This window comes from Mobula birostris, chromosome 22 (genome assembly GCF_030028105.1).
Source record: "Mobula birostris isolate sMobBir1 chromosome 22, sMobBir1.hap1, whole genome shotgun sequence".
NCBI lineage: Eukaryota > Metazoa > Chordata > Chondrichthyes > Myliobatiformes > Myliobatidae > Mobula > Mobula birostris.
The window spans coordinates 59956547-59984506 of record NC_092391.1 but is presented as its reverse complement, the minus strand read 5'-3'; the positions used below and the strand labels follow the sequence as shown (position 1 = coordinate 59984506).

The window sequence follows — 27960 nt, the reverse complement described above, 5'->3', positions numbered from 1 at the left end:
TCAAGATTATTTAATACCATTTCCAGCAAAGGATAATTAAATAATTATTACTCCTGATCCAATGCGGCGCAAAAAAAAAGGAACAATAATAAAAAACACAATAAATATAAATACTCAGGAGAGCCTATAGATAGATTGTATACCCATAAAATGACAAAGCATGGGAGCATCTGTATACAAGGTTACTGAGAGAAATCAAAAACATAATCAGGTTTAATATTATCAACATATGTGAAATTTGTTGTTTTGCAGGAGCAGTACATTGCAACAGTAATAAAAACTATAAATTACAGTAAGTATATAAAAATTAATGAGTAGTGCAAAAAACTGGAAAAATACTGAAGAAGAAAATTCAATTAAATTAGTGCAAAAAGAGAACAAAAAAAAAATCTCAGGTGGTGTGCTATGGTTTATTGTCTATTCAGAAATCTGACAGCAGAGGGAAAGAAGCTGTTCCTGGAACATTGGATGTAACGGACTCCTCTATCTCCTCCCTGATGGCAACAATGAGATAAGAGCCATATCCTGGGTGATGGGGTTCCTTAATAATGGATGCAGCTTTTTTTTAAACGGCATCACCTTTCGAAACTGTCCTGGATGCCAGGGAGGCTAGTGCCCATGATGGAGCTGACTGAATTTACAACTTTCTGCAGCCTTTTCCAATCCTGTGCAGTGGCTCCTCCATACCAGATAGTGATGTGACCAGTTAGAATGCTCTCTGTGGTCTATCTGTAGAAACTTGCAAATGTCATTGGTGACATACTAATTCTCCTCAAACTCCAGATGAAATATAGCTGCTGTCATGCCCTCTTTGTAACTGCATCAATATGTTGTGCCCAGAAAATGATAAAGTAGTGTGGTGGTGGCGGGGGGGGGGGGGTTGCGGTTAGGAGGTGGTGGTGTTGATCAGCTTTAATGTTTGGGGAAAGTAACTTGGTTTGGTACTCCTGATATAGATGCTACATATTCTGCTTCCTAATAAGAGTGGAACAAACAGATCATGAGCAGGATGGGCGGGATCCTTCATGAGGTTATCGGCTCTTTTCTGGCACCTTTCTGTACATGTCCTTGATGGCGGGTAGACTGGTGCCAGTGATGCGCTGGGCAGTTTTGACCTGTTGTAGAGCCTTGCTATTTGCCAGAGTGCAGTTTAAGTCCCCATCTATACTAATCCTAGTTTGCAGCCCTTGTCACCAAAAGGCAAAAGTGTCCAAGTGCTCATCTTATACTTGTCAGTCAAAATGCTATGATGTACCTGCCTCCATAACCATTTCAGACAGGGGATTCCAGATTTTAAGCATCCTTTCTTTCAGTGAAAAAAATTAATCCCCCAACCCTCAAAACATAAACCTTTTCCCTCTGGTTTTGGAAATTCTGACAAAAGAAGTCTTTCTTCTTTTAAGTATTAAAAATATTTACAACGTTCTTCATATAATTCTTCAAAGACTGCTACAAAAATAGTTTTGCTCCAAGCTTTCATTTTTTTGAAATTAAGTTTTTGATTAACTGAATTACATTCAAATACTACAAATGAAATTTGAGTGCAAATTGGTTTAGAAAAAAAACCTTATCTCAATTGCTCAGTCAAATTTAGGTCTACTGAGGATAACATTAATTTACCAACCCCTTAATGGCGCAATTGCCATTGCAGAATTTATCTGGGGCTGTAAAATCTCCAAAAGGTTAAATTCTTTCAATGGTTACTTGCACCCAAAAATAATTTTATACTATCTTGTTTTATCAGTGATTGCCGGACTAGGACTTAATCGCATTTTGCAATTTAAACAGCGATGTAATCAATTTCACCATGAGAAAAATTGGCATTTAGACCTACATTTTGTCACTGATCCATAACGAGTAAGGAAATGTTCCCCAAACTTGCCAAGGACAAACTCTGCTTTGAAGTGATACAAAACTAATGCTCAGTTATTAGGTCCGTAAGGGAAATAATCCAACCTGTTGACACATGGGGAGATACTATTGTAACTGTGAACAAAGTCATCGGAGAGACACTGAAGCTGCTGGGTCACTTGCCTGACCCAATATTATATGACATTTATATATGCTAAAGATTAAAGGTAACAACAGGACAATTCTATAGTTACAATGTATCGACAATGCTTCCTTTGAATTACAGATAGTTTTCAAACATCTCCTCCTTCGCACCCACACTCCAGACACCCAAAATTAATGTAAATCCACATGGTCTCTCAGCCACATTCACGCATATGTGGGCATCTGAAGTCTCAGTGGAGCGTTTCTTTGTTTGCTTTTGATCCCAACCTGCAGTTCCAGGAAACCCAATGTTCTGAGCTGCTTTTTAAATTCAAAGTGCAACCTGTATACAAATCTAAAGAATGACTGCTGGTGAAATTAATATTTGCTATACACCCTAACAATACTATAAAAACAGACTCTTTCCACTACACTTTAAAATAAATCATTCATCATTTGCGTTTGGTCTAAGGAAATCAGTTCTAACATTTCAATTAGTAGCAATTACTCATGACTCTCTTCCAATCAGCTGTTCATCAAATTATTCTCCAACTGGTAACCAAACGTCCAACTGAAAAACACAGACCCACTTTCTTGTCAGTAATCCAAGAATATACAACTGCCCTGAGAATCAGCCTTTAGCTTAATGGCCACTGAAGTGAAATTCAGCCAAGGGTAAAATCTATTTGCAATCAAGTGTGTATGAATCAGCAGCATATGACATCAGCCTCCAAAATGAACACCTGGCTAAAACATGTGAATGTTGGTCTCGAATATCTATTTCATTTTGCGTCTCAATATGACAGCATGCCTCAGGGTTATCAATCTTTTTCTGTGCACTGCTCACACCATCAATGCTGGAGATACACATTTAGAAATGTAACAATTGTTTAATAAAATATCCTTTAAAGCAGGGGTTCCTCACATTTTTTACGCCAGAGACCTCTACCATTACCTAGGGATCCGTGAACCCCAGATTGGAAAACCCTGCTTTAAAAGGGTCTTTATGTCAGCATCTGAATCTACAACACATTCAAAGTTTAGAGTATATTATCAAAGATTCATCTCCTTACAGGCAGCCACAAAACAAATAAATGCAAAAGAACCTATTGAAAATAGCATCAAGCACCCAATGTGCAGAGAGGTGGAAAAAAAATCGTGCAAACAATAAAAGCAAGCAAATAACATTCAGAACTAAAGTGATCCACTGACACAAAGCCCGGAACAGGCCACAGCCTCCGTTCAGTGCAGAGCCAAGTAAACGTAGTGCAGCCCTCAAAAGAAGGTTGCCAATTGTCCCGTATTAGCCGGGACATCCCATATATTGGGCCAAATTGGCTTGTCCCATATGGGACTGCCCTTGTCCCATATTTCTCCCGCTAAGGTACGGCGTTCCTATGAAACAGTTCATAAGCCAAAATGGCATAAAGCGCAGAAGCAATTACCATTAATTTATATGGGAAAATTTTTTGAGTGTTCCCAGACCCAAAAAATAACCTACCAAATCATACCAATAACACATAAAACCTAAAATAACACTAATAATGTATGTACAGTGTATCAGAATCGGGAAGATTAAGCCAAAACCTATTTGCAGAAAAAAAATCACAGGTGCCCACGCAAGGCTTCATGGTCATGGTAGTCTTTCTCGGGGTAAACAGAAGTGTCCCGTATTTGACTGCTACTTTTGTCCCTTATTTGAGAGTGAGAAAGTTGGCAACCCTACCTCAAACACTGAGCCCAGAGCCAATGGAGTAGACTTCAAAGCAGATATCATGAACAATCACTGAGTGAAACCATGTTAAAAGTTGGATACATTCAAATGTCAACATTTTCTTTTGAAAGTGCTCATCTGCTCTCCACAATGCAAACCGAGGAATATCAGAATAAAAAGGGAACTAAATAGATAACCAAAATCCTCAAAACATTTGGTTCTGGGCATTTAGTTTTTGATTTAATGTACACAAAATTGTTTCTTGGTCTGCTATCATGGTTTAAGGCTTTGATTCACAAGTATTTGGGTATAAGGAAATTGAGATAAAGAAGATTTGACTTTAGGGTATCCAAAGGCAACAGAACCTCAACTTCAATAAAAAGCATTCCAGTTGACATGCAAATGATTAAACTGTGTCACACAAGGATAACGAAGGAAAAGAATCAGACCAGTGAAACTGCTTTCAACAATTATTGTCCAGCACACAGAATAATTAACCTTAACTTAAACTAATATGAGTATACAATCTCATGAAAAAGTGTAGAATATTAAATAATATTCAAGATCTTTCAAACCTGCACTCAGTGCAATTTCATATTTTAACTAAAAATGGAGGATCATCAGAATGAGCCTATAGATTAAGTGGAATAATACACATCGCATTCTTATGAAACTGATTGCAACACTGAAACAGAAACCCACTAATTAGACTCGTCCATCATCTGCAGCTGTTAAACCCCAATGCACTCTGCAGATGAACAAGTCTGATATACAACAGTGAGTTGTATTTTCAATACCGTCTGTGCTTCCTCTACCATACTCCATATAACCAAATACAGCCAGAAATTAGATGAATTTCATCTGTAAAACATACAGCATACTAGTTCTTCAAATCATTCCAGATTTCAGCCCTTGTGGATAAGCCATTTACCTTTGCTTTGGATATTGCAAACTTTTCTAACTGCTCAAACTCAATTCTTGCACAGGACAGCAATAGATTTCCAACTCAGCGACCACATTTTCTATCTTTAAAGGAATTAGGAAGGAATCACTGAGCATTAAAAGAAACATATTTATTTTTATGTATTTTGAGATACAGTGCAGAGCAGCTCCTTCCAGCCCAATGAGCTGCACCGCTCAGCTACCCACCTCTACAACACGATCCTAATCACAGGGCAATTTGCAGTGACCAATTAAACTACTAACAGTCTGTCTTTGGACTGAAGGAGGAAACCGAAGCCCTTAGAAGTTGAGATGCCTTGATACACATCTTAATTCATCACTATAATTAAGGAACATTTTTCAATCAATTAGCTATAATCATGTAAGAAAGTTTGCAGTTTAATATTTAACAAATCCACTACAAATTGAAATAAATTAAACAGAAACCAAATCTTTGCATATAATTGGTGCTGGTGAAATTTTCACAACTTTTTCCAGCACTTCGTTTCTCCTTTGCACACAAAAACTTACTTATCGCAAGCCTCAACTGCTTACATTCTTTACACCCACCAGCTCTATTTATCACACTTCGCTAATGTAAAGAAAATACCCGGCATCAACAGATTATAATTCTAAAATCTCACTCATGCAGTCTCTTACCTTCACTTTTGTCTGTCTTGAAACAAGTCACTTAAATTCCTTGTATGCAGTTTAGTACTCAAATTGCAGCCAGTCCACACACACGCACACAAAAAAAACAGCTTGGAGGACCAGTTCCTCTGTGGGGTCGATTCAGAGGTCAGTGTCAAGTATTTTTAAATGTTCCTTTCTGTTGAATCGCTGGTATTCTTTCTGCAAGTAATCCCTTTCTATTGTGCGCTTCATCCACCAATCTTTTCATTCCAAGCAGCAGTCAATCTCTAGCTGAGCTACTGATGCATTTTGCTGTAACAGCCCATTATATTCAGCACGTGTAGTCAACAGTAAAATAGTCACAACTGAAAACTCCAACTCATGCCAGATCTGGCCACGCCCTAATCACCAGAAACCAAGGACAGTACAAAACCAGTGTGTTCTTAAAGCTTAGTTCACAGAATTGAATGCACAGCTGCTGTCCAAGGGTTTATCGTGAGGGTGCTGACAAACTCTTCAATACTGACAGAGTTTGTGGTCTCAACAATCTTCCGGATCTTCTACAAAGCATTCTTAAAATGCAAAAAGCAAAACCTAGATCTGTTAAATACGAGAAATTCTGCAGATGCTGGAAATCCAGAGCAACACACACAAAATGCTGGAGGAACTTAACAGGCCAAACAACATCTATGGAAATGAGTAAACAGTCAAGGTTTCGAGTCAAGACCCTTCTTCAGGACAGAGAAGGAAGGGAGAGGATGCCAGAATAAAAAGATGGGGGGAGGGAAAGGAGGATAGCCAGAGGTGAAGCCAAGTGGATGGGAAAGATAAAGGGCTAGAGAAGGAATCTGATAGGAAAGGAGCGTGGACCACAGGAGAAGGGGAAGGAGGTGGGACCTAGGGGGAAGTAAAAGGCAGCAAGAAAAGGTCAGAGTGAGAAATGGGGGGTGGGGGTGAGGAGAGAGAATATGTTGAGCAAAAGGAGAAATAGATATTCATGCCATCAGATTGGAAGCTATCTTCACAGAACACAAGGTGCGATACTTGAAGGTTAGTGCAAGTGTCCATGCACAAAGACAATTTAATTATTGAGGAAAATTTGGTCCCACTAATTTGACACTATTGCTTGAAGATACAAGTATCAATGAATGCATTGCATTTGAAAAACATACTTTAGAACAATGCAGCACAGGACCAGCCCATGTGGCCCACAATGTTGTGCTGAACAAGCTAAAAAAGCAAATTAATAAAAACATCCAAACACTAATCTGTCCTACCTTCACAATGTACATATCCCTCCATCTTCCTCACATCCACGTGCCTATCCAAATGTCTCGTAAATGTATCTGGCTCTACCACTGTAGAAGGCAGCACACTTCAGGCATCCACAACCCTTGAGTAAAAAAAACTTACCCCTCACATCCTCTTTGAACCAAACCCCTCTCACCTTCAAAGCCTACCCTCTGGTATTAGACAGTTCAACCCTGGGAAACAGACACTCCCTTATCCACTCTTTCCATGCATCTCATAATCCTATAAACCCCTACCAGAACTCTCCTCAGCATCTGCTGCTCCAGAGAAAACAACCCATGTTTATCCAGCCTCTAATGACCCGATGTTGCAGGCTAATTTAAAACTAAAGTCCGAGGGACTGATTGAAGAGTGGTAAACTCAATGCAAGACTGACAGTGCAAAGACTAATGCAGACACTTGGATTTTGTGACTTAAAGGCTGCAAAGTTTGTTCATAATTTAAAGCTAAATTTAATGGACATACAGTTGACAGATAATTTAAAAATATAGCTGTACAACTGAAAGAGAGAAAACAAATAGATGGCCTCAGTCAGTACAAAAAATAGCAAATGGAATGTGATCAAAAGAATTCTAAGGCCATGCATTGAGGGAATGTGCAACAAGACAATGGAATATACAATAAATAGGCTATTGAGTGTTGAAAAATAGGACCTTGAACCATACGACATTAAAGAGTTACTAAGACTTTCAGAAAAATACATAGAGTATAGAATAGTACAGCACAGTACAGGCCCTTCAGCCCACAATGTTGTGTCGACCCTCAAACCCTGCCTCCCATATAAGCCCCCACCTTAAATTCTTCCATATACCTGTCTAGTAGTCTCTTAAACTTCACTAGTGTATCTGCCTCCACCACTGACTCAGGCAGTGCATTCCACGCACCAACCACTCTCTGAGTAAAAAACCTTCCTCTAATATCCCCCTTGAACTTCCCACCCCTTACCTTAAAGCCATGTCCTCTTGTATTGAGCAGTGGTGCCCTGGGGAAGAGGCGCTGGCTATCCACTCTATCTATTCCTCTTATTATCTTGTACACCTCTATCATGTCTCCTCTCATCCTCCTTCTCTCCAGAGAGTAAAGCCCTAGCTCCCTTAATCTCTGATCATAATGCATACTCTCTAAACCAGGCAGCATCCTGGTAAATCTCCTCTGTACCCTTTCCAGTGCTTCCACATCCTTCCTATAGTGAGGCGACCAGAACTGGACACAGTACTCCAAGTGTGGCCTAACCAGAGTTTCATAGAGCTGCATCATTACATCGCAACTCTTAAACTCTATCCCTCGACTTATGAAAGCTAACACCCGATAAGCTTTCTTAACTACCCTATCCACCTGTGAGGCAACTTTCAGGGATCTGTGGACATGTACCCCCAGATCCCTCTGCTCCTCCACACTACCAAGTATCCTGCCATTTACTTTGTACTCTGCCTTGGAGTTTGTCCTTCCAAAGTGTACCACCTCACACTTCTCCGGGTTGAACTCCATCTGCCACTTCTCAGCCCACTTCTGCATCTTTGACAATCCTCTACACTATCTACAACACCACCAACCTTTGTGTCATCTGCAAACTTGCCAACCCACCCTTCTACCCCCACATCCAGGTCGTTAATAAAAATCACGAAAAGTAGAGGTCCCAGAACAGATCCTTGTGGGACACCACTAGTCAAAATCCTCCAATCTGAATGTACTCCCTCCACCACCACCCTCTGCATTCTGCAGGCAAGCCAATTCTGAATCCACCTGGCCAAACTTCCCTGGATCCTATGCCTTCTGACCTTCTGAATAAGCCTACGGTGTGGAACCTTGTCAAATGCCTTAATAAAATCTATACAGATCACATCCACTGCACTACCCTCATCTATATGCCTGGTCACCTCCTCAAAGAACTCTATCGGGCTTGTTAGACATGATTAGCCCTTCACAAAGCCATACTGACTGTCCCTGATCAGACCATGATTCTCTAAATGCCCAGAGATCCTATCTCTAAGAATCTTTTCCAACAGCTTTCCCACCACAGACGTAAGGCTCACTGGTCTATAATTACCCGGACTATCCCTACTACCTTTTTTGAACAAGGGGACAACATTCGCCTCCCTCCAGTCCTCCGGTACCATTCCCGTGGACAACGAGGACATAAAGATCCTAGCCAGAGGCTCAGCACTCTCTTCCCTCTCCTCGTGGAGCAGCCTGGGGAATAGTCCGTCAGGCCCCAGGGACTTATCCATCCTAATGTATTTTAACAACTCCAACACCTCCTCTCCCTTAGTATCAACATGCTCCAGAACATCAACCTCACTCATATTGTCCTCAACAACATCAAGTTCCCTCTCATTTGTGAATACGGAAGAGAAGTATTCATTGAGGACCTCGCTCACTTCCACAGCCTCCAGGCACATCTTCCCACCTTTATCTCTAATCGGTCCAACCTTCACTCCTGTCATCCTTTATTCCTTCACATAATTGAAGAATGTCTTGGGGTTTTCCTTTACCCTACTCGCCAAGGCCTTCTCATGCCCCCCTTCTTGCTCTTCTCAGCCCCTTCTTAAGCTTCCTTGCTTCCCTATATTCCTCAATAGACCCATCTGATCCTTGCTTCCTAAACCTCATGTATGCTGCCTCCTTCCACCTGACTAGATTTTCCACCTCACTTGTCACCCATGGTTCCTTCACCCTACCGTTCTTTATCTTCCTCACGGGGACAAATTTATCCCTAACATCCTGCAAGAGATCTCCAAACATCGACCACACGTCCAAAGTAGATTTCCCTGCAAAAACATCATCCCAATTCACACCTGCAAGTTCTAGCCTTATAGCCTCATAATTTGCCCTTCCCCATCATGTTAGAAAGATGGGCAAAGTTAAGGTTATTATTTTTGGAACAGAAGAGGGTGAAGGGATTAGCCCGTAAGACATAACAGCACAGTTAAGCCACTCTGTTCCCATTTCATCATGGTTGGTCCATTTTACTCTCAACTCAATTTTACCACCTACTCCCCAGAACCTTTCATGCCCTGACTAATCAAGAATATATCAACCTGCACCTTAAATACACTTAATTACCTGACCTTCACAGCCACCTGTGGCAACAAAACAAATTCCACAGATTCATCACCCTCTGGCAAAGAAATTCCTTCTAATTTCTATTCTGAGGCTGTGTCCTCTGGTCCTACAGTCCTACATTCCCCCACCGCAGGGAACCTCATCTCAACATCCACTCTTATCTAGGACTTTCGTTATTCAATAAGATTCAATGACATCCCCCCACCCTCTTGTCCTTATAAATTCCAGCGAGTAAAGACCCAGAGTCCATCAATCACACCTCAAACGATAAGCTTTTCAATCCCAGAATCGTTCTCGGGAACCTCCTCTCAACTCTCTCCAATGTCAGCACAGGATATTTAATTGAGGTGTATTACAAAAATGTAAATAGAAAGACAAATTCCAGGGAACACACAGAATTAAACGATTTGATGGAAATTGAGAGGGAAAAGAAAGATTATTTTCCAAGAGTAGTGGATGTGTGGAATTCATTGCTTAAAAGAGTTGTAATGTCAGAAATCTTCATCATGTTTACATAGGTTTGAATGCTACTTTTTAAGAACAGTGACCTGTAAGACTATGTATCAACTGCTGGATAGAACAGAAAAGACTTCTGCAACATTGCAGTATCTGCCATCAAGGGCTCTCACCATGCGTTTCTACCAACAAGGTGGTGGTACAGGAGCCTGAAGAACCACACTCAATATTTCAGACAACACACATCAAAGTTGTTGGTGAACGCAGCAGGCCAGGCAGCATCTGTAGGAAGAGGTGCAGTCGAGGTGATAGTCCTGATGAAGGGTCTCAGCCTGACACGTCGACTGCACCTCTTCCTACAGATGCTGCCTGGCCTGCTGCGTTCATCAGCAACTTTGATGTGTGTTGCTTGAATTTCCAGCATCTGCAGAATTCCTGTTGTTTGCGTCAATATTTCAGAAACAGCTTCTACCCCCTCAGTCTTCAGGTTTCTGAACAGTCTATGAACTCGACCTTGTTATTCTGCTTTTGCGCAACTCACATATTTCCTAACAGTTTTTTTTTATGCCTTGCACTGTACTGCAAAACAAAATTTCATAACGCACTATATGTTTGTGATATTGAATCGGATTCTGATTCCACAATGATTTGACATTTGCAGTTCATGGTTATAGATGAAAGAACTTTTATACACCTGTATTTGTTTAGAATATGATAGCCAAAAATTCAAATCCATTCAAAGGCAATTTTGCATTTGGCCACACACAATCATTCATATTGTGTCATGTGCACCTACATGCCTGTGACACTGTAGCAAGATTTTCATTACGCCTGTACACATGGCAATAAAGTTGACATATTTCTGTTTAAAAGACAAATGTCCCTAGGTGTGAAAGTAACAAACAAATCTACAAGTAGTGCAATACAAGCTTTGTGTCAAAATCATCTTTTAAAACATAATCAGAATCAGATTTAATAGCACCAGTATATACCATAACATTCGGTGGTTTTGTGACAGCAGTACATTGCCATACATAATAATGGAGAAAAAAATGAACTAAATAGTTCAAGTAGTGCAACATAAAAAGAAAAGAAGTATGAAGTGGTGATCATGGTTTCAATGTCCATTCTGAAAAAGGATGGCAGAGGGGAAGAAGCTGTTCCTGAATCATTGAGTGTGTGCCTTCAGGCTTCTGTACCTCCTCCCTGATGGTAGTAATGAGAACAAGGCATGTCCTGGGTGATGGGGGTCCTTAATGATGGAACCACCTTTACGAAGCATTGCTCCTTGAAGATATCCTGGATACTACAGAGGCTAGTGTCATGATGGAACTGACTAAGTTTACAACTTGCTGCAGCTTATTTCAATCCTGTGCAGTAGCACCCCCATATAGACAGTGATGCAGCCAGTTAGAATGCTCTCCATGGTACATTTGTAGAAATTTGTTAGTGTTTTAGGTGAGAAACCAAATCTCCTCAAACTCCCAATGAAATATAGCCACTGTCGTGCCTTCTTTGCAGCTGCATTGATATGTTGGGTCCAGGTTATGCACAAGAACTTCATAATGTTGTACTTCATGCGTGTCAGTGCCAAGATTTTTCTCTCGATTCTGAATTCTTCCAATTTGAGAAAACTCTGCTGCCAACTTCTTCATTTGGCATTTCATGTTAGAACAATAATTTACAATATTAGACTGCTAAGCATCTGAATTTAAAATGCAATTTCTCAAATGCCAAAGTTGCCCCAAAACTGCTGATCCTCAAACTGCTCCTAAAATTGTTATTCGTAAATGTGATGTAATCACCCACTCTTATATTTAATGCTGATTAGTATTTGAATCCAAAGTACCAGCTCAGAGCAGAACTTCAGTTTTTGAATGAAACAATTTAAAATCTAAAGGCTAAAATTTTAGTTTGGAGGTCCAATTCCATTTGCCTCAAAAAGGTGGCACCCATCACCCAGGTCATGCCTTGCTCTCCTTGCTACCATCAGGAAGGTGGAACAGGAGCCTGAAGACACGCACTGAATGATTCAGGAACAGCTTCTTCTCCTCTGCCATCCAATTTCTGAATGGACATTGAGCGTATGAACACTAAAACTTCTCCCAGAAGAAACAACTGAAACGGCAAATTAAAACATCTTCTAAAACATTTATTCTTTGTGTTTTAAAAAGCTCCCAATGAACAAAAATAAGCTTAAGTATAGATGTATTACCCAATTATAGAATTCTACTCTGTAATGCTGTTGCCTTCAACATTTCACAGGGTCAGGCATAGTTTCTTTAAAGTTAATATTTGCTCTTCTAAATGGTTATAGATGCCAAGTATCACTTAGTTTCTCCAACGTAGATAGCCACTCCTTCTATCATCTGTCCGATTGCAGATAATGACAGTTTGAACCAATTTTCTTCAAATAGTGTGTGCCCTCAAGGCCTAGACTCACTGCCTTAGTTGCACAACAGTAAAACTTCATGCTTCATATCTCTTTTCTGTGATTTAAGGGTTTGAATAACAGCTTGCAGTCCATTAGCATTTAGCAATTTGATGACTGGTGCATTTGATGGCTCCACTTTCATTCCTCTGGTTCTAACATACAGTTGGATGCCCAACGTGAAATATCCATCCCTGCATTTTCTCTAGGCTCTTTCTCAACAACACTTGTTAAAAACCAAATCCTTTCAAATATTTGAATTATGCTAGGCACCTGGTTTTCATGTTTTCTACTGTCACGTGCTCATCCCCCAATGAGAAATTCTTTCCTCTACTTCAGTCCCAGACTTCCCCAATCTTCAACATTTTCTCTTTACCCCTGCAGTGAATACTCTTCTGAATTTCTCTCATTAAGCTCATTATGCTCTCAATATGTCCTTTGCTCTAGAATTTAAGAGAAGGGTGCTTAACGCCATGTAAACGAGAGATATCAGAGGAGAATTGCCAGACTGGTTCAAGTTGACTGGGAGGTGACAGTAACTCAAATAATCACCTGTTACGACAGTAGTGTTCAGAAGGGCATCTCTGAACAAACAACACATCAAATCTTGAAGTGGATGGGCTACAGCAGCAGAAGACGATACACACTTCGTGGCCACTTTATTCATACAATCCTGTACCTAATAAAGTGGCCACTAGGTGCATCTTGCAGCAAGCCCAGGTCTTTAAATACTTCCCATTCCCTCATAAAAGGTAATTAGCTTAAATAATCACAAGGTTTTCGTGATCGGTACAATGGATTAAGAAATATTGAAGAACCACTTCAAAAGCTGGCCAGAACACATTTCATATCTATTACTTTTATCAGGGGGGATACAGCAGACCTGTCAACTTCAACAAGCTACTGCAGCATAGCACACAGTTCTAATATTTGACAGTTACCAATTATGGTAGCAACGAGGGCTCTCGCATCCACAGCTATGCCAATTATTCACAGACTCCAAGATCAAATTCACTGAGTGTTTGTTTAAAAGCTCAGGAATGCATCAGGATAAAATATGGCCAGGGTTGGAATGAAGCGTTATCCTAACCTTTTCCACATCAGTAACAGTATCAGTAACATCAAGCCATGGTAATATACTGTACTATGATACTTATTTATTTATTGAGATACAGCACAAAATGGGCCTCTCCAGCCCTTCGACCCACACTGCCCAGCATCCCCTGATTTAATCGCAGCCTAATCACAAGACAATTTACCACTAACCTACCGACCAGTAAGTCTTTGGACTGTGGGAAGAAACCGAAGCACCTGGGGGAAACTCATGTGGTCTCGGGGAGAAGTGAAACTCCTTCGAGACAGTGGTGGGAACTGAGCCCAGTTTGCTAGTACCGTAATGCATTATGCTACCAATACGCTACTGTGTGGTCAGATGTGATAACTACTAAAGTGATTTATTCACGTTATCTACATTTCTGAAGTTACCCATTGCTAATTCTCCCCCAAACTCCTTTCAAATGGGAGGTTTTTTTTGTTAAAACGATCTGGTGTCAGATTTAATCCATTTATTACTTCACTATGTATCTGGTTTATGAAGAAACTAATTATGATCGCTGCAAACACGTGTAGAAACTCACACAAAATGCTAGAGAAACTCAGCAAGCCAGGCAGCATCTTTGGAAAAGAATAAGCAGTTTCGGGCCAAGAACCTTCTTCAGGATTAAGGAGGAAGGGGCAAGATGTCTGAATTAAAAATGGGGGTGTGGGGGGAAGAAAGAGACTAGCTAGAAAGCGAGAGGCAAATCCAGGTGGGTGGGAAAGGTCAAGGGCTGGAGAGGAAGGAATCTGTTAAGAGTGGAGAGTAGACCACAGGAGAAAGGGAAGGGGGTGGGGGGAAGAATGGAATCAGTGCTTCAGCTAGTGCAAGTGGGGAGGAGGGGAGCCAATGCTTCTGCTGCTTCTTGTGCGAAGGGGGAGGGGAGCTTTGCATGGATGTCTGTGAAGAGTAAGAATTTCTGGTTGTATACTGCATACATCTCTGATATTAAAATGAACATTTGAACAGCTATGCACCTGAGGGCTATCCAGAGCTTCAGAACCATGAAACCAAAGCTACGAATGACATAGTCAGCTTTCTGAAGACAAGAAGTCAAGGAGGGTGATGAGGGAGCAATTCCACAAAATTTCATAGGCATGGTTTCATCCAATCTTAAACAACCTGGATTTTCATATTAGTAAAATTTCAAATCAGCTTGTAAAGAAAACCCAAAGCCCTTCTTTAAAATCAGTGGGTTTGAAGAGACAACAAATAACTAGCTTTACTCTTTGAATCTTACAGCATAATCAGAATGATCTTATCTACAATAAACTGTTGTATGTCGGCCTTAGTGATACTTATGCTAACCACCACCATGGGGTTAGCACTGAGTTCCTATGAGGAGCCAGATCTGCAAATTACAGAACCCAACTTGAATGAGACTTAGTTTGCACACATGCTTACATTCAGATGAGATTCAAAGCACATTTATTATCAAAGAATGTATAAATTATACACATTGAGATCTGTCTGCTCTAGGCAGCTACAGATAAAGACATAAGTGCATGGGATTGCAAGAGGCTGCAAAAGATTGTAGACTCAGACATTGCCATTACAGCAACAACCCTCCTCACGATTGAGAACATCTTCAGGACGAGTTGCCTCAAGAAGGCAGCATACAGTATTAACATTCAGTTGTTCAATTTAATATCAATGTATACAGTATACAACCTAAAAATTCTTACTCTCTACAAACATCCATGAAACATTAAGTTGTACCTTCGAACAGAAAAAAGCCAAAGGACTGGTGTCCAGTCAGTGACACCAGTGAGGAATCAGGCCACCCACAAGACCATCAACATCTAGAAAACACCCTATTCTCATTACTATTATCAGGGAAGGGGTAGATGACCATGCCGAACAATTTGGGAACAAAAAGCTTTTTCTCTTCTACCATCAGATTTCTGAACCACCCATGAGCAATACCCTCATTATTCTTTTTTTGCACTATGATGTAATTTACGGTAATTTTATGTCTTGGCATAGTCCTGCTGCTGCTCAACAACAAACTTCACGTCAGATAACACAGTGATAATAAACCTGATTCTGAGCATTATTGCAAAACAAAACTCTAGGTAGGGGAAATAATAGTTTGAGGGGATGTAATTAAATGAGATCTGAAAAATAATTCCATCAAAAACAGCAGGGATTTGAGCAAAGCTCATTTTTCTCCACTTTCTTTGAGCACTACATTGGATAATAAAATTACCCTTTACAGTCAAGGAAAGTCACAACTCAAGCATGGAACTCCCTACCTTGATCGAAAGATGTGACAATGTGGTTCACCTTCTACTCAAAACTAAAACAAGGGAAACAACAAGCTATGCAGCACTGTAATGATTAATTCCATTCGAATTTTATTTATTTGAGATACGGTGTGATATAGACTCTTCTGGCCCTTTAAGCCATACTGTCCAGCAATCCCCCAATTTAACTCCAGCCTACTTACAATTTTCAATGACCAATTAACCTACCAACCGGTACGTCTTTAGACTGTGGGAGGAATCTGGAGCACGTGAATGAAACCTACACTGTCATGGGAAGAATGTACAAACCTTTTACAGGAAGTGGTGGGAATTGAACCCGGGTCACCTGTACTGTACAGCATTGTGCTAATAACTACGCTACCAAAATCTGAAATTTTGCAATGAAAATGCATTTTGACACAAAGCTGACTTAGTAACAATACCTTCAGCAATAAATTCCAGTTATTGCACTTAGTGTTCAGTCCCAGTGCCACTTCTAATTAAGATAGTTTCAAAGTTGGCCAAAACTAACTTCCATTTTTTGGGTGAGATTTTGATTTGCAAATCAATTTAAGCTGAATGTAATAACTGCAAAATTATAAACTACTGACAGAGAAAAGTTAAATTTAATCCACAGCGCTCATTAGTCATGAAACATAACACTTGACTTGCACTCGTATACCTATGCAGGCCACGAAGCACATGCTAAGACAATTCTCTCCCTTGTCCAGCAGTTGTTGACACACACAAGTGGCTCAATTATCTAAACCAAAGCCAAAATTCCAGCACGAGAACAGGTGCTGCCAAAACAGACTTAGTTTCCAAAAATGCCTCCTTAGCTTAAGTCTGAAGCATTTAAAAAGCTCAAGTCAAAGATACGATGTGCTGACTGACTATATCCATGATTTGGTTAAAACTAAATTCTTGAGCCCAATTCCAAACACCAAAAAACATCTTTTTTAAAGTGCTAATTCAAAACTATGCTGCAAATTCACTTTCCAAATCAGAATCGAGTCTGATGTAAATTTTGGTAACAATAATGTGAATCCACAGAAATAACTGAGAGCACAAAGTATTTCCAAAATAGTGGAACTCCAACATTCATCAGAGTGCTTATAGGGCAGCACGGTAGCATGCTTTCTAGTACCAGCGACCTGGGTTCAATTCCTGTCGCTATCTGTAAGAGGTTTGTACGTTCTCCCTGTGACTATGTGGGTTTCCTCCGGGTGCTCCGGTTTCTTCCCACAGTCCCAAGACGTACCAGTAGGTAAGTTAGTTGATCATTGCAAACTGTCCTGTGATTGGGTTAGGGTTAAATCAGGGGTTGCTGGGCTGAAGGGCCAGGAGCATGGATATTAGTGTTTATTGCAATAGAGGGGAAGCAGACCATAGAGTTAAACTTTGTTTGCCCATCACCATAGCTATACCAGACCTTCACCAAGCAGTAAGGCTGATCAACAATTTTGCCCACTAACTCATCCCTCCACACATCCACCACTACTTTTTCTGCAAATGCTGGAAATCCAAAGCAACGGACACAAAATGCTGGAGGAACTAAGGTGGTCAGGTAGCATCTATGGAAATGAATATAGTCGATGTTTCAGGCTGAGACACTGACCTGAAGGGTCCTCCAGCATCTTGTCCGTATTGCTTTATTATATCCTGTCAATCGCCTTGTGTACAGACACTGCTGTTTCTAGCAACACACATGGAAAAGAATAAACAGTTGACATTTCAGGCCAAGATCCTTTATCAGGACTGGAAAGGAAGACATTTTAGCATAAGGTGGAGAGGGGCGGAATTAGTAGAAGGTGGAGGGTGATAGGTGAAATCGGGAGAGGGAGGGGGTTTGAAGTAACGGCTGGGAAGTTGGTGAAAGAGATACAGGGCTGGAGAAAGTGGGGGGGGGGGTGCAATCTGACAGAAGACACAGAAAACCATGGAAAAAAGGGAAGGGGGAGAAGCACCAGGGGAAAGTGTTGGGCAGATAAGAGAGGGAAACAGGAATGGAGAATGGTGAAGGGGGGGTGGTGGGCTCAAGTACTGGAAGTTCAAGAAATCGATGTCTCTGCCATCAGATTGGAAGCTACCCAGACAGAACACGAAGCGTTGCTCTTCCAACCCGAGTGAGTCCTCATCATGGCAGTAGAGGTGGCTATGGACTGACATGTCAGAATGGGAATGGGAAGTTGAATTGAAATGGGTGGCCACCGAGGGATCCCACTTTTTGCGGCAGACGGAGGGAATATGCTCAGCCAAACGGTCTCCCAATCTCTGTCGGGCCTCACTGATATACAGAAGACCACACCAGGAGCACAGATACAGCAGATGACCCCAACAGACTTACAGGTGAAGAGTCGCCTCATTTGGAAGGATGTTTGGGGCCTTTACCAAGCATTACTCTATGGACATACCCATGTATAAAAGTTATCTTAAGAACTTGTATTTATTGTATTTTTTATTATTATGATATTTATCTTATAGTGTGTTATTTTTGTGCTGCATCAGATAGAGTTACAACTATTTCATTCTCTTTAACACTTGCAGACTGGAAATGATGTTAAACAATCTTGAATTAACCTGCCAGTCTATTGTACTGCCATTATGCAGGAAAATATCTAATGCACAGATCTATCACTGTGGCAAGATAAGGCTTTACAGCAATATTCACACCCCCACATTAGCAGCAAGATCAAAAGTCAAGGCAGTAGCTGGGCTCACAACTCGATTCCAACTACAGAGGAGCCAAACAGCAGAAGTTGCAAACAGCTGACAAGCTGCCTTCAAGATCCAAACACACCCCACTTTAAATCGTGGGATATTCTGTCATGGAAACTGGTCATTCTGAATACTGAAAACCATCCTACAATCACTCCCACTCTTTGCGATTAGAGACTTCGCTCGGTCCCGAAGCAGTTGCCTGACCCAAAAGCACACAGCTCATCTTCAGAACTGGAGCACCACATCTTTATTCAAATGACTCATGTCACAATGCAAGATCAAATACCAGCATTTCACTAAAGATATTTCCCATTTAATCCTTAATTGCAAAGAGTTTAATAGACCAAAAATAACAAAGTAAAATTATGGACAAACATAACCTTATCCTCAAGAATACAGACAAATCCTCAAAAACCAAAATAAAAACAAGATTTTGAGATAAACTCTACTTGTCACATATATATCAAAACATACAGTGAAATGCATCATTTGAGTCCAAGGATTGTTTTGGGGGCAGCCCACAAGTTTCATCATGCTTCTGGTGCCAACAAAGCATGCGCACAACTCACTAATTCTAACCTGTCCGCCTTTGAAATGTGGAAAGAAACTGGAGCACTCAGAGAAACTCACTTGGTCACAGGGAAAATGTACAAACTTCTTACAGGAATTGAACTGCAATCTTACAGTTGGTGCTGTAAAGCACTACAATAACTGTTCTGCTCCTGTGCCACCGTACCAATCCTACCTGGCTTGTTTCAATCTTTGTCTTACTTTGAGATGTCTGAAGTCACTTCACCAGGCAACATCTGCCATTTTCACTGAATACTCAACGGCTGAGGTACAGTGCATGTAGAGAGAACGTTTCCAATAGTGAAAGAGAACAGAGGGTGTCCCTTTAGAATCAGATGAGAAAGAATGTCTTTACCCAGAGGGTGATGAATCTATGGAATTCATTACCAGACAGCTGTGGGGGCCAAATCACTGGACATATTTAAAGTGGATTAGTCTGGATGTCAGAGGTTACGGAGAGAATAGAGTTGAGGATAGTAAATCAGCCACAATGGTATGGAGGAGCATACTTGATGGGCTAAATGGCCCACTCGGCCCCCATATCTTTTGGTCTTAAGATTTCTATATAGGGTGCGAGAATATCTATCTATACCAGAGGTCCAATAAATACATTATAATTGATTATTGGCAAAAGAAAAATATTTAGATATCAACATTAATTCAAAAGCAGAGTTTAAATTTGATAATCAAAGGAAACATTACCTTTTCCAAGTAAAGTAGTTTGCAGAGCTTTAAGTAATTTTTATCTTTAATTACTACCATATGAATTAAGGCACAACCCATGACACTATGAATTAATACCATGCACAAGAAAATACTTGCTTCGATTTGTGTCCACTGCATAAAATTACTCAGCAGCTCATTTCCATGAACTGATTAGACATCGAGGGTAAAGCTGACGCAAATGAAAATCAATCTTTTCACTCTCAGTAAAATCTCACTCAAGATCACAATACCCCATACAAACACGTTATCCCTTGCTATGGCAGCACTGTTCAATCACACATACATTCAATGACCACTTTATTAGGGACCTCCCTGTACACAAGAAAATCTGCAGACGCTAGAAATCCAAAGCAAGACACACAAAATGCTGGAGGAACTCAGCAGGTCAGGAGACATCTATAGAAAACAGAAAACTGTCAATATTTCGGCCCAAGACCTTATATCAGGCCAGGACTTTTTCCCTTCTTTTCCAGTCCTGGTGAAGGGTCTCAGCCTGAAACGACTGTTTACTCTTTTCCATAGGTGAGTTCCTCCAGCATTTTGTGTGTTGCTTTCAACGTGTTGTGCATTCCCACCTCTCCAATAATTTTAGTTATTTCTCCCTCCCACTTAACATTCATGATAAATTTATTGGGAATTCAGCTCAATTTTCAAGGCTGCTCTCTTGAGTACAAGATAGCATTCCCCATTTCATCACCCAAGGTCATCAGAAAGCCAAGTACAGGTTTTCTAGCCAAGTGCCAAACCCTCAAATTCAAACATCCTAATTACTTTGGAGTGGAGTTGGGGAGGGTTGGTAAAGAGCAAATGTAAAGGAACTATCTGAACAATTTCTTGGAAATGTTCTGCCCAAGTGAAAATCCTTGCAACTCATCTGTTCAAAGTGTTTTTGTCTCACCACATCCACCTACTGAGGCCTTTCAACATTCAATAGGTTACAATGAGGTCTGAATGCCATTAATTAGAGGCCCAGAGCTATCAAATGCACCTCATATGATATGCCTTTCAATCCTGGAATCATCTTCATGAACCTCCTTTGAATCCTCACCAATGTCAGCAAATAATTTCTTCATAGTTTTTACAGAAGCTTTCTTCCTTGTTTCCAAGGATGGATCACTTTGGGAACTCCCTCAAATTTGTCATGACAGTTCAAGCTATCAGATTTGGTTTATCGAAAGTGATACAAGATAAGTTTTTTTTAAAATTTGAGGTTGACAATTATAGTTATAGAATATTGAAATCTATTTAAAAATATGTACTGTGCACAAACAAAAAGTGGAGATAATGGTACTGTGAAGATATCCTTAATAATTCCACACAAACCAGTTGTGCCCCACTTATTTTTATTATTTGTAAAGCCATTGTCAAGGCAAAGAAACAAGCAAATATTTTACTTTCTCTTCTCTCTTCTCATTCTGATTTGCAGAAAAACCTGTGAGCAAACAAACTAGGGGAAACAGTAAATCAAGACCAGTTTCTCCCTATGCTGAACAAGCAGTGAAAGTAAAAAAAAGTAATGCACCATGGATGTGGGACTTCAGCAGCCAGAAGGGCGAGGGACGAGGGGAGAACTAAACGAGTACAGACAAGGTGGTTACAGATGCTAGAAAAGGGCGCGTGAGTATAGTACAGGGTACACAGTGAGAGATGCATGACTAGCAAAACTAATGTAAGAACAACATAATGATGGACTTAGTCGGGAAAGTTGATGAATTTGATAATGCTAATGAGAACTCAGAATTGTAAATCAAAAGGGTCAAACTGTATTGCAATGCTAACGGCATGAATGAGGTAAAGAAAGTCTCCACACTTCTTAACTTCATGAGTACTAGAACATACAGTTGCTTACACAACTTAGTAACTCCTAAAGTCAGCAAGCAAGACATTTGATGAAATTGTTGCAACTTTACAATCACTTGAGCCCAAAACTGCTAGTAATAGCCGGGAGATTTAGATTTCACAAAATGAACCATAGGATGAAAGCATTTCTGAATACACTGCAGAACTACATAAACTTTCCCAATACTATGACCTTAGAGATGGACTTTCTGATGCAATAAGGAAAAGGCTTGTATGTGGCATGCATAATCAAAGCACTCAAAAGAGGCTACCATCAGAAAGAGACTAAATGTTAAAATGGGCATTCACCATTGCAATATTGTTGGAGACAGCAGCAAAGAATGCAACAGATCTGTAGAAAAAAAATTAGAAAGTGAAATGCATAAAATGTCCCTGAATGGTGCAAAAAGCCAAAAATGTTATCGATGTGGCAAATCCTCCCATGATGCAAATAATTGATGTTTCAAAGAAATAGTCTGCAGAATGTGTTACAGAAAAGGCCACATAGAGAGTGTGCAAGTCAGACAAAAAGCAGAACCAAAGAGAAAAACCATACAGAGTGAAAAGTTTCAAACACAAAACTAAACAAATGCATAAAGTGACTGAACGTGAAACTGATTCAGACAACACAGAGCCTGACAAAGGTGAGCTGACATGCCTAGAACTGCATAGTGTTACTGAAGCACATTGTAAAAATCACGTGGATCACAATAGATGTGCTAGTGTAAAACTGAAAATGGAACTGGATATAGGACAGCTTTGTCTATAATTTCAGAGGCTGATTACAACAGACTGTGTTCTAACCTACCTTTAGAAAATACCTCAGTGACACTAAAGACCTACACAGGCTCTGGTTAGTGCTACCACTTGGGCTGCAGTTGTCAGTTGATGACACATTGAGAGATTTGATTGTGTGCCAGTCTGATTGGACTTTTCTCAATCATTCACATCTGAAAAGTGCCGGCCCTCTTCTTTTCAACACAAAGCTCGAGCTGCTGTGTTTGGCCTCCGTAGATTACATACAAAGACAAATTGAAATTGAATGTGATTTACAGAGCTTGGAGGCATCCAGCATTCTCTCCAAGGTTGAGTGGAGCAAACTGAGCCATGCCCATTGTCCCAGTGATCAAGAAAGGGAAGGTGAGAGCTGTTCATATATGTGGGGATTTCAAGGTGAACATTGACACAGAGCTGCATACTGTGTAGTGTCCCTTGCCACGAATAGAAGACATTTTTGCATCTTTGGCAAGTGGGGAGAAGCTTTCAAAGATTGACTTGTCACCAGGCTGAGTGAGTACGGTCTGTGCACAAAGAGAGAAATGTGAATCAAATGACATCAAGTTAAACATAATAATGATCCCTACATAATCCTGTTCTTCGGATATCGAGTTCAACTACATAGTTATATTAGACACCAATGGACAAGACACAAATTCAAATAATTCTTCTAATGGAATGAAGCACCAAGGTGTTTGAGGAATGTAATAATTCAGAAACTGACACAGGTAATATTTCATAATCTAATAGGGGTCAACACTATTTTCACTTAATGAAGCACATTATTTTTTTATATTAAACAAATAGGTTTTCATTTGAAGATAATAATCCACAAGCTGCACTTAAAGCTTCAACCGTACAGAACAAATTAAAAAGTTAAATACATGAACGAGCATCAACAATAATTTAGGCAGAATTTGTGTGTGTATGTTGTTACGTACCCCGTAACTGGGTTGCCAAACCAGCAGAAATGGACCACTCAGTTGGAGTCTGGATTACTGGAACTAAGAAAGTTTTATTAAAGAAATAAGCAACACAGTACTCTAATAGTAAGGATATAAATGCAACAGGTTAGCAATGAATAAACACACATGTACACAGAACTAGGATAATAGGATCAATCAAGCTCTATCGCAGTCTAAGGGGAAATGACCAGTTTCAAGTGACGCAAAGTTCAGTTCAGTTCGCAGTAATCACTGTTGTGCCGTTGGGCGGGGAAAAGGAGAGAGAGCAAAAGCGAATGAATATTCAAAACGGATTCCACACAGACCTTCGATATTCCTCGCAGTTAGCTTTCGGGCAAGTCCTTGGTAATGTCTTCTGAGGTTACCGACTGTGACCCCTCTGTTCCAGACACGATCGTTCTTCAGCAGTGAACCCGGCACCCAGGCAAGGGCGGACACACACCAGGTTCCCGCCGACCGTATCTTTCCACCCTGTGCATCTATGGCTGGTCCCGCGACCAGACCTCCAAAACTCCCACCGACTTGTGGGGACGCACCGCTTCCAGGGTCTCGTTACCTCGTGGTGTCATGTGTCGTGTCTTAGCGAACCTGCCCCTTTTTATCCCCCTGCTGGGGTATCGTCTGTCCATCACACTTCAAACAGTTCAGGTTCAAAAGGAGCCGGTCTTGACAATATTCAGACCGGTGTCTCCTTCCGTTAAACTCTCTCGTCTCTTCCTTAACATTTCCATAGCTGCTCCATTGTCTTACTTATCTCTCTCTCTCTCCTGAAGACAGGTGGCAGATCAACTGTTGATCCCACTGGTGCTAGCACAGGACAGTTAACATCTTAGTCTAGGTGTACTTTTGTAACCCTCTTTCGTCACAATGTCAGTTGGAAGACTAGGAAGATTTCTTGCTGAAACAAAATTCTTTTGCATGTACAAGTTCAGTTTCATTACAAAATAGGTAAAAATAATTACTTAATCATTCAGAAGATGTGTAGCTCAGGTGGATGATGGTTGGGTTGAGTTGCTCTCTGATCTTGACAATTTACTTTCAAGCGTTTCATCGCCATGCGAGCAGACATTGTCAGTGTGCTGTTGACTGTGGTGTGTCTTCTGAATGCTTGGACTTTATATACTTATCAATCAGCTGATCGATCATTATTTCGGAAAGTCAATTATGATATGGGGAGGATTTCTCATCACTGTTAGGCTGTGTGCAAACTTTGTGCATTGCGATCTGGAATTTTGCCTGCATTGGCTCTTATATCGGATCGAGGTTTAAGTGTTTTTCTTTCAAGCAGAATTATTTGCAGAAAACGTTTCTTGGAATTTCAAACATGAGAACATCTCCAGATGCTGTAAATCCAAAACAACACATTCAAAATACGAGAGGAACTCAGCAGGTCAGGCAGCAACAATGGAAAAGAGTAAACAATTGAGGTTTCAAGACAAAACCCTTCAATAGGACTTCGAGGAATTTTCTTGCATGCCATATGTTTCCACGCGCCATGACTTTCATTGATGCCCAGTCGAATTTGTGCTTCTCTCGATCTTCATGGATAGAGACTAGGAGAGTAGGCTATGCCACTTTACAGTCCATTATTGTTTGTGCATCTCCCTAACCTCTGCCCACGAAGCTCACCGCACATCCAGCGTTGGGATTTCCTACCCACATCACAATTGAGTTTCCGAAATAATGATCAATCAGCTGATTGATAAGTATATAAAAGCCAAGCATTCAGAGGACACACCTCAATCAACAGCACACTAAGAATGTCTCCTCACATGAAAGTAAGTTGCCAAGATCAGCGAACAACTCCACACAACCATCAGCCACCTGAGTTAAGCATCTTCTGAATTATTTCCAATGGCAGAATTCTTAGCAGTTTGGAGGAACAGAGGATACACTGAAGGCTAGTGTCCATGATGGTGCTGACTACGTTTACAACCCTCTGCAGCTTATTTCGATCCTGTGTGATATGTTGGGCCCAGGATAGATCCTCAGAGATATTGACACCTAGGAATTTAAAACTATTTACTCTTTCCACTTTTGATCCCTCAATGAGGACCAGTGTGTGTTCCCTCATCTTACCCTGTCTGAAATCCACTATCAACTCTTTGGTCTTACTGATGTTGAGTGCAAGGTTGTTCATCTCATTGGTAAGAGCCTCAAAACACGTACTTTCTTTTATCATTTGGTTCTCATTGATTCATTATTCTCAGCAATGTGTAGAAGAATAGAAAAAATAATTTTCATTTCTTGCTATCCTCACTACTGCTCGAGATTAAAATTAATCAAAGCAAAGCAAAAACAGGTGACTTTGCACCCCACAAGTTGTCAAGGTAGTTGCAGAGCTTTCCCTGGGGTTGATTTGCATCCTGCTGAAAGCTGAATTCCTAGCTGACAAGGTCTCTGACATTCTTAAGTACATTATGCAAAATGCTTTTCTTTCAAAAAAAAATCCAAGGATATGAACCATAAACCAGTTGTCCAGAATGACACACGCGAAACACAGAAGGGAGATGGCTATGTTGTTTACTGCATGGACATGCAGTTGTTAATTTAACTTATTCAGTTACTGGGCCTGGACGAGTTGTAAAAAAGAAAAGATGAGATTAATTACGGTAGGGGGTAGCACACAGGTAACCCAAGTGTCACTCTTGCCCAATAAATTCTGTGGTCCAGATTTTCTGCGAATCATGATAACTCTATCAATGATCACCACTCTGCCATGAAGCCAACAAATTGCTGGATAATTAACTTAAATATTGAAAGCCGCTGGTCCATTGCCCGCAGAGGGTACATTGCTTCCACAATGCCAATGTTTTGAAGCAATTAAGAGAGTTAAGTATCTGATAGTCAGTTCATAGCAAAATACCTGGATTACATTTTATACTTTACCACTTAATGTCCAAGCAAAGTTTTAAATAATATTTTAACCAAACTATTGACTGATTATATATATAATCTTCTCCTTTAACATTATAAACACAAGAAAGTCTGCAGATGCTGGAAATCCAAAGCAACACACACACACAAAATGCTAGAGGAACTCAACAGTTCAGGCATTTATGGAAAAGAATAAACAGTTGATGTTTCAGGCCGAGTCCTGAAGAAGGCCGACTGTTTACTCTTTTCCATCAATGCTGTTTGACCAGCTGAGTTACTCGAGCATCTTGTGTGTTTTGCTTTAACTTTAGGGGCAGCACAGTAGCGTGACGGTTAGCACAATGCTTTACAGTACATGTAATGTGGGTTCAATTCCCACCGCTGCCTACAAGGAGTTTGTACGTTCACCCCATGAATGCGTGGGTTTCATTCGGATGCTTCAGTTTCCTCCCACAGTTCAAAGATTTAATTAGATGTTGTAAATGATCCCGTGATTAGGCTAGGAATAAATTAGGGGATTGCTGGGCAGCATGGCTTGAAGGGCTTATTCCATGCTGTATCGTAAATTTAAAAATATGTCCATACCTCTATTACAGCTTTATAAAATGCTTAAAACATCATATAGAAGTGGCACTATTTCATCAGTGAACTAAAACCTCCTGAAATCTTAATAGTTTCTGCATGCCAGAGATCTCCAAAACAGATTCCCAATAGCAACTATCACTCGAGAAAAGGAAGTCCCGGCAATGGAGAACTCAGACCTTTGTTTTCACCAATTCAAACAAATCAGCCGCTTCTCAGCTGACTGAAATTCCAGGTCTATATTATCAATCATCTCTTCGGTATTTCACCTGAAGAATGCACTCTGTGTTGATTTAAACAGGAAAAAAATAAAAATGCAGCTCGCTTTCAAACTTGTCCTATCTCTAGGGAATTAAGTACAAATTAGTGTAGTGCCACAACAATTTGTAACTTCAATATGCTGTGCTAGATTGGCTGATTTGATTAGCCTTCAACTGCTTAATAGTTGAATAATTAACTTCCTCCTGTTCATGCAATAAACAACAAACCCAGTTCTATTCCAGTTTAAACGCAAACAACAGGAATTCTGCAGATGCTGGAAATTCAAGCAACACACATCAAAGTTGCTGGTGAACGCAGCAGGCCAGGCAGCATCTCTAGGAAGAGGTGCAGTCGACGTTTCAGGCCGAGACCGTTCGTCCTGACGAAGGGTCTCGGCCTGAAACGTCGACTGCACCTCTTCCTAGAGATGCTGCCTGGCCTGCTGCGTTCACCAGCAACTTTGATGTGCGTTGCTCTATTCCAGTTTGATGTTTTGTAGTCGAGACGTGCTGATACCCTGTAATATCTAAGATTATTGGGTGCCCATAATCTTTCATCACCATACGTGGAGTCATCATCAGTGCACTGTTGACTGTGGTGTGTCCTCTGAATGTTTGGCCTTATCTTTCTTTTTCAATATTTTTATTAATTTCTTGCATAGACGAATACAAAATACATTATGGTATTATGGAAACAGAAGCAAGATTGAAATGCCCCATAACTAACCATAATATTGAAAAGGTATATTTTATTCT

At 40.4% G+C, this 27960-nt stretch overlaps 1 protein-coding gene across 7 annotated transcripts in view; it reads right to left on the bottom strand.

The window, feature by feature from the left end:
- The window catches only part of arvcfb (ARVCF delta catenin family member b), a 500299-nt gene that overhangs the window by 279356 nt on the left and 192983 nt on the right, over positions 1 to 27960 (bottom strand). The window contains exon 1 of one of the 7 annotated variants that reach the window (XM_072240868.1): positions 5312 to 5552. The exons of the other annotated variants lie outside the window; for them this stretch is intronic. The gene's annotated coding sequence lies outside the window, so the exon portion shown is untranslated. Of the gene's footprint in view, positions 1 to 5311; positions 5553 to 27960 lie in introns of those variants that run through there. 7 annotated transcript variants of the gene reach the window in all.